Source organism: Myotis lucifugus, unplaced genomic scaffold (genome assembly GCF_000147115.1).
Source record: "Myotis lucifugus unplaced genomic scaffold, Myoluc2.0 scaffold_1, whole genome shotgun sequence".
NCBI classification, from domain to species: Eukaryota; Metazoa; Chordata; class Mammalia; order Chiroptera; family Vespertilionidae; genus Myotis; species Myotis lucifugus.
In genome coordinates, this window is record NW_005871049.1 from 12,095,502 (window position 1) to 12,101,391 (window position 5,890).

At 43.0% G+C, this 5,890-nt stretch overlaps 1 protein-coding gene across 1 annotated transcript in view; it reads right to left on the reverse strand.

Annotated features, from left to right (window-relative positions):
- Nucleotides 1-5,366, reverse strand: part of ELF2 (E74 like ETS transcription factor 2) — a 93,008-nt gene extending 87,642 nt beyond the window's left edge. Inside the window, exon 1 of the mRNA XM_014455105.2 lies at nucleotides 5,008-5,366. The gene's annotated coding sequence lies outside the window, so the exon portion shown is untranslated. The remainder of the gene's footprint in view (nucleotides 1-5,007) is intronic.
- Between the last annotated feature and the right edge of the window lie 524 nt (nucleotides 5,367-5,890).

Consider the following 5,890-nt stretch of genomic DNA (forward strand, 5'->3'; position numbering starts at 1 on the left):
AATAATAAATAAATGAAAAGAAATTTCCATGCCCATGTAATAGAAAAACCAATGTTGTAAGGTGACAATTTTCCCCCGAACTGCATTCCCCATCAAAATTCCAAGACTTTTTTTTTTCAGACATTGACAAGCCAATCCTTTTTATACTGGACCCAGAACAGCCACACGTTTTAAAAACAAGAACAAAATTGGAGGGCTAACATTACCTGGTCTCATCAATTACCATAAAGCACATTAACCAAGACAGAACAGTACTGGCCTAAGAACAAACATATAGATAATGGAAAATAATTGAGAGTGCAGAAATAAACCTTTACATTTACAATCAATGGAGAAATGACAGTCTTTTCAACAAATGGTGCTGAGACGACCCATACGCAACTGAATTTAGACCCATTTATTTCACATCATACATAAAAATGAACTCAAGCCTGGCTGGTGTGGCTCAGCGGTCGAGTGTAGACCCAGGAACCAAGAGGTCACCAGTTTCATTCCCAGTCAGGGCACATGCCCGGGTTTCGGGCTCAATCCCCAGTGGGGGCCATGCAGGAGGCAGCCAATCTACGACTTCCTCTCTCATCAGTGTTTCTATCTCTCTATTCCTCTCCCTTCCTCTCTAAAAATCAATAAAAATATATTTCTTAAAAATGAACTCAAAATAGATCATAAATCTAAATATCAGAGCAAATACTATAAAACATCTAGAAGAAAACAAAAGAGAAAATCCTCAAGACTTGAATTAGGCAGAGAGTTCTTAGAACAACAAAAAATTAATCTATAAAATAGAAAATCGGAAAATTAAACTCCATCAAAATTTAAACTTTTGACAAAAGAAATTAAAACTTTTGTGCTTCAAAAGATTCCAATAAAAAAAGTTGAAAAGACAAGCCACTCACTGAGATAAAATATTTGCAAATTATGTATCCAATAAAGGACTTGCAACCAGAATATACAAAGATTGTTATAACTCAATAATAAAAAGACAAACGAAAACCACACAAAAGTTTTGAGTATCTATTTCACCAAATAGGATATATAGAAATGGCTAATAATCATATGAAAAAAATGCTCAATACCTTGAGTCTTTAGGAAAATGCAAGTTAAAACCACCACAATGAGTTAACCACTTCATACCCACTAGAATGGCTATAATAAAAATGGCAATAACAAATGTTGCCAAGAATGTGAAGAAGCTGGAACTCTCAAACACTGCTGTTAGGAATGTAAAATGTACGGCCACTTTAGAAAACAGGTTGGCATTTTTTAAAAAAGTTAAACAGATGACCCAGCATTTCTATTCCTAGGTATCTACCCAAGAGAATGAAACCATATGTCCACATAAAGACTTGTACTCAAATGTTCAAGCAGCATTATTTGCAACAGTCAAAAAACTGGAAACTGCCTAGCTGCGTGGCTCAGTGGTTGAGCACTGAGCATATGAACCAGGAGGTCACAGTTCCAATTCCTGGTCAGGGCACATGTCCAGGTTCGGGGCTCCATCCCCAGTAGGGGGCATGCAGGACGCAGCCAATCCATGTGTCTCTCCCATTGATGTTTCTATCCCCTTCTCCCTCTCCCTTCCTCTCTGAAATCAATAAAAATATATTTAAAAAAAAAACACAAAACAAAACATAAAACTAGAAACAGCCCTGGCCGGTGTGGCTCAGTTAGTTGGGCCTTGTCCCATGTACTGAGGCAGCGGTCGCCAACCTTTCGGACCTCATGGACCACCAGTTGGCTGCACTAAGGGATTGCTGGTTCAATTCCCTGCAGAGGCACATGCCCAGGCTTCTGACTCAATTTCCTGTAGGGAGCGAGCTGTTTCTCTCTCTCACTCTCACTCTCTCTAAAAATCAATTTAAAAATCTATAAAAAAAGGTCCTAGCTGGTTTGGCTCAGTGGATAGAGTATCAGCCTGTGGACTGAAAGGTCCCGGGTTCGATTCCGGTTCGATTCCGGTTTGATTCCGGTCAAGGGCACATGCCCGGGTTGTGGGCTCGATCCCCAGTAGGGGGGCATGCTGGAGGCAGCTGATCAATGATTCTCATCATTGATGTTTCTATCTCTCTCTCTCCCTTCCTCTCTGAAATCAATAAAAACATTTTTTTTATCTTTAAAAAGAAAATAAAAAGACCATCAACAATTCAAATGCCCATCAACTGGTCAACAGATAAACAAAATGTTGTATATTCATACAATAGAATATTCAGCAATAAAAAAGAAAAAAATACAGATAACATGCTACAATAAAGATAAATTCCAAAAACAGTATAAGTGAAAGAAGCCATATGTAAAAGACTATATATGTTATGATTCCATTTATATAAAACTAGTGGTCCAGTGCACGGATTTGTGCACACTGAAAGGAAAATAATTAGAAGAAATATTTTAATATTGCTATTTGCCCTTTCTCCCTTAGCGCCTGGGAGCCAGGCAGCGGCCCCACCCTCCGCTGCCACTGCCACTGGGCAATCGGTGGGGCGATGATCGGCCCCACTCACACCTGCCTTAGCCTGGTGAGCGCTCCACCATACCACCAGTCCACTCTAGTTGGGGCCCATGGGAGCCGGCAGCACCTCCACTGCTGCCCACTGCCAGCACCATGTTGCCAACACCCACCATGTTCCACACCGCCCCCTGATGGTCAGTGCACATTATAGTGAGCGGTCAAACTCCCAGTCAAGGGGACAATTTACATATTAGGCTTTTATTATATAGGATATTCAGAAAAGGCAAATCTACAGAGACAAAGCACAAATCAGTGGCTCCCTGGGGCTGGGGGTGAAAATAAGGGTTAACTACAAACAGTCTAGAGGGAAATTTTGGAGGTGATAGAAATGTTCTAAAACTGGCTTGTGGTGCCCAGTCGGTATGGCTCAGTGGTTGAGCATCAACTTATTAAGCAGGAGGTCATGGTTAAATTCCTAGTCATGGCACATGCCTGGATTTGGGGCTCAATCCCTGGTGCAGGAGGCAGCCGATCAATGATTCTCTCTCATCATTGATGTTTCTATCTCTCTCTCCCTCTCCCTTCCTCTCTGAAATCAATAAAAATATATTTAAAATAAATAAATAAAACTGGCTTGTGGTTTGACACTTCTACTTACTAAAAATCACTGAATTGTGCACTCAAAATAAATTAATTTTGGAATTAAATAACTCAAAAAAGCTGATTTTTTTTTAAGTGCACATACCCAACAGAAATGAAAAAACGTTCAAACAAAAATTTGTGCACAAATGTCCATAGCAGCATTATTCACAATAGCTAAAAAGTGGAAACTCAAAAGTTCACCAACTAATTAATAAATAACATGTGGTATATCCATACAATGGAATATTACTCGGCAATAAAAGAAATGAAATGACACATGCTACAACATGGATGCACTTTGAAAACATTGTGTTAAGTGAAAGAAACCAATCACTGAAGATCACATATTGCATGATTCATTTATATAAAATGCCCAGAACAGGCAAGTACACAGAAAGTAGATCAGTGGTGCCTAGGCCTGGGGATGTTGGGGGAAACTTGAATGTGACTATTAAATGGATATGTGGTTCCTTTCTGGGATGATGAAAACATTCTAAAATTGATTATGGTGACAGTTGGCATAACTTTATAAATATATTAGAAAACACTTAACTGCCCTGGCCAGGTGGCTGTTGGTTGGAGCATTATACCATACACCAAAAGGTTGTGGGTTCAAGTCCCTGTCAGGGCACATACCTAGGTTTCCAGTTTCATCCCTGGTCTGGGCATGAAGGAGAAGCAACTAATTGATATTTCTCCTCTCTATATCTCTATCTCTCTTTCATTCCCCTCTCTCTAAATCAATCATATCCTTAGATAAGGATTTAAAAGAAAAAAACCCACTAAACTGTACATTTTAAATTGGTGAACTAAATGGTATATGAATTATCTATAATAATAAAAGCATAATATGCTAATTAGACCGGGCAGCCGAACAACCTTCCAGATGTCCTTCTGGACAAAAGTCGCAGCGGCAGGGCCGAGGCAGAGGCCATTAGGGGCAATCAGGCAGGCAGGCAGGCAGAGGCGGTTAGGGGTGATCAGGCAGGCGAGTTAGGAGCGGTGGGGGATTGTGATAGGATGCAGGTCAGGCTGAGGGACCCTCCCCTGCCCCCGCAAGAATTTCGAGCACCAGGCCTCTAGTATCTCAATAAAGCTGTTACCAAAACACACACACACACACACACACACACACACTTGTGCAATCTGTGAGCGGGTAAAGGCCATCAACACAGTTACCAATCTATTAACTTAGGATAGAAAAATCTCAAAATTACAAATTCTTTCCAATGAAACTCTGATTTTTTTTTAGTATACTATTATATGTCTGAAATGAGAAGCAATGATTGATCAATTAGTTAAGTCACTAAGTTTAAAAACAGGTTGACATACCGAAACTGGTTTGGCTCAGTGGATAGAGCGTGGGCCTGCGGACTGAAAGGTCCCAGGTTCGATTCCGGTCAAGGGCATGTACCTGGGTTGCGGGCACATCCCCAGTAGGAGATGTGCAGAAGGCAGCTGATCGATGTTTCTCTCTCATCGATGTTTCTAACTCTCTATACCTCTCCCTTCCTCTCTGTAAAAAATCAATAAAATATATTTTTAAAAAATAAATAAATAAATAAATAAAAAACAGGTTGACATTAAATATTCAAATTTCAGGTGCCCAAGATATTTCAACTTTCTACTTCATGTGTTTGCTAGGTGATACCTCAGTAACATTCATATGAATGCACTGTGTAAACTGTGTTGCACTGTCTATAAACTTTAATTATTCCCAAATTCCTTTAAGCGTAACTTAACAGCTTCCAGTTTTACATAGTCTTGAAAGGAAGAAACTCTGAAACAAAAACATCCAATCTTATCTCAGTAAAGGGTACATACATTCTCCGGTGATTCTGGCACCAGAGAAAGTGCTTAATTTACCTCTCCATAGAGGCTCACTTATAGATAAAAAGGAAAGTAAATCTGATTACCAAACACTCGAGCACTGTTCTCTCATCACCGGATTAAAATTTAAACCACACAGCTGAAGTACATGTTCATGATCACAAGAGAGGAGGAAAATTCTAGTTTTACAATGAAGTGTCCCCTCATTCACTTTAATGAAGTACTAAAAACTTGAAGGCTAGTCTGCAGCGAATCTAGAAAAAAAAAAAAAGGACCCGGGCTACTGGCCCACGAGAAACAAGCCGAAACTGAGCAATCTGGATTCCTCTGGGTGTGTTAGAATATTTTCTCCGTCCTTTGCTGACATGCAATAAAATTGCCCAACTGGAGCAAGAGAGGGGCTCGGGGCCCCCGCTCGAAAAGCTGCTGGGGCAGCCCCCGCAGAACCCGCCCCGCGCCTCTTCTCCCGCGGCCCCCCCAAACAGCCCGGAGCCCGGTCCCCAAGGGCCAGCTTCGCGGAGAGAGGATCCAGAAGGCGGTCGCTGGGCGCGCGTAGTACAGAGCCCGTTCCTGTTTTGTTTAAAAACAGATTCCAAACAGAGACAAGCCTCCCTCGCCCCGGGGAGTAGGGGAAGTGGCAGCAGGGGGCCGGCGAGGAGCGCGAGGATAAAAGAATGGCCGAGGACAACCTGCCGCGCGCGCCAGCCGCCAGGGAAGGATAGGTGAGAGGCGGCGGCCCGGGCCCGGCCCCGGCTCGGCTCGGCTGGGGAGGGCACTGCCCGCCAGCCCTCCAGGCCACCCCGAGCCGCCCGAGCCGCCAGGTCCCGCCCTGAGTGGCCGCCCTGCCAGGGGCCGGCCGCCACCTCCCCGCCTCCCGGACCTTCTAAGAACCTCTTCTGTCGGGAGCCCGGAACCCCGCCCTTGCCCCTCCTGTGGGAAGGGGGGTCAAGCCCGGTCCCGCTTTCCCGG